Raw genomic sequence first — 2,220 nt, 5'->3', positions numbered from 1 at the left:
TCGTTAAAATGTACTTATTGCACAGTCCCTTTTTGCAGGCTGGGGTTGGCTGGTAGAATTTCCCTCTGGAGATGCTCCCGGCACATCCTAGCTGCAGGGCCATGGATGCCCCTGGGGCTTCAGGGGGATGAAGGGGCAGGGACGGGAACTGAAATAGATACGTGAGTAACAGAAACAGCTTCCCCAATCCAAAATACATGCCAGGACCCAGGCCTAAAGGTTTTCTTCTGTATCAGTGTGCATCCAGCAGAGCTGATGGACCTGTGCTGACTCAGATCTCAACTCATTACGCAAAAGCATGGAGAGAAGCATTTTAAAGATAATTGTGTAAAAATAACCTTTCATTGCAGGAAAGGCTCTTGGGCAGGGATGAACTGGGAACTTAGTTCATATATGCCTGTGATGCAGAGGGATGTAAATCCAGTTAAAGCACAAAGGTGCGGTGAGTGCTTCACTTCTGTCCTTATCCACACTCTCCTTTTTACACAATCTATGTGATACAGAATTGGCTTCTAAGAAATTTCCGTTCTCCCTCACATTCAGCAAATCACAACACTTATCATGATGATCTCCCTTTTGAGAAGGAACATGAAAGAACCGGGTTTAAAATTCACGTGAGAATTACTTCAAGTTTTGATGTGTTTAGGATGCACCAATGAGGCTATAAAAGAATAAAGGAAGAATTTAATTTCCTGACCAGTATCTTGACTTAAAGATAGCCAACCTGGGGTTTAATTGAGGAAATCAAGTTGCTATATGTAAAGCATTTTTGTATATGTAAAGCATTTTTGTATTGTCTTGAGTCATCCTATATTAAGCTCTTTTCTTCCGTACATGCACTGGAATCTGTCCATGAACAAAACCAGTTTAAGTGCATTGCAAGGCATCCTTGCATTAAGTAAGTCACTGCCAACACCAGTGCAGAAGTTTGCGTTTCACATCGAGTTGGGTTGCAACCGCACCAGGGCTGTGTGTAATTGCACCGGGATCAGGGCCCGATCACGTATTTGACAGGATATAGGGGGAGATTTTTTTTTTAAACTTAATTTAAAAAAAATGAATTGTTAAATAACTTCCATAGGAGACAGAAAAGAACTAGCACATGTGACTAATACAAGATTTGCGTGCTTACAGAGCGTGTGAGACTTCAGGAGTTGAGAGCTAGTGCTGGGTGGGAAGGAGGATGAGGAAGGAGTCAAGGAAGGGAGTGTTTTCTTCACAGGATCAATCCTAAACATTGCCACGGAAAAAAGTCCCCCAGGTAAACCATCCCCACAACTTCCATCGGGATAATTCCCTGCAAAGGCTGTAGGTGAAGGATATCATGCACGTCCCAGCCTGCTCTGAAGCCAAACACGCACTTCAGCTCCCCAAACTCTCCATCTCCACTAGAGAAGTCTAAATATTTGGGCTGGCAAGCCTGCAAAGCTGCGCATGCTTACAGGGGCTTGTTTTATTTATTTTTTATTGCAAGGATGGATGCAGGCCAACGCACTTAATAGTAACCACATGGTAAAATAAATAAGAATGCCTGTATGGACTTAAAAGTAAATGTTAAATATTTGCTCTGTTTTTCTGGTGTCTTCTATGCCAGCTTTGAAATGGCCGTGTGGCAAACAGTGCTTTTATTTTGCTCTGTTTTCTTAAGCCTGGAACATTTAATAATTTCTAATTAAACCATCTACATTTTTAGGATATTTATGAGCAAACTGATAGGGGCTCTTAAAGTGCCTGGGGAGGGGCAGAAGCTGTACACTACAGTCATATTTAAGTTTTTTTTTCTTCCAAAGCCATGTAAAAACCCTATCCAAATTTTTCTGCTTTTGAAAAGGTATCCCCTGGATACGCTGAGGAGAAGCCATTAGCAATTTATATTTCTCTTCCTACATTTAGGAGCATTTTTCTTAAAATAAGCAGAGAATAGCCTGAACACAGGGGCAACTGTTGGGTAACTGCCTGCTGCTGCGAGTCAGTGGGAGCCAGAAGTCAGCCTTTACATATCTGGGATGCCTAAGTTAGCTTACAAAAATAAAGTAAATTTTGACTGAATGCTTTATTTACTCTTTTTAAATATTTTTTGGAAAGAAATGAGTCAACTTTTCCACTATTTTATGTATTTAACCCAGCAAGAGTGGCAGTACATACTTCTTGTCTCAATACTCTTGTCAAGCCTAAAACGAGTTCAAATTTATATGGTTTGCTTTTTAAAGAGCAAATCTT

Source organism: Strix aluco, chromosome 8 (genome assembly GCF_031877795.1).
Source record: "Strix aluco isolate bStrAlu1 chromosome 8, bStrAlu1.hap1, whole genome shotgun sequence".
In the NCBI taxonomy this organism is placed as follows: Eukaryota; Metazoa; Chordata; class Aves; order Strigiformes; family Strigidae; genus Strix; species Strix aluco.
The sequence above is the reverse complement of the archived record's forward strand: the minus strand, read 5'-3'. Positions refer to the sequence as shown.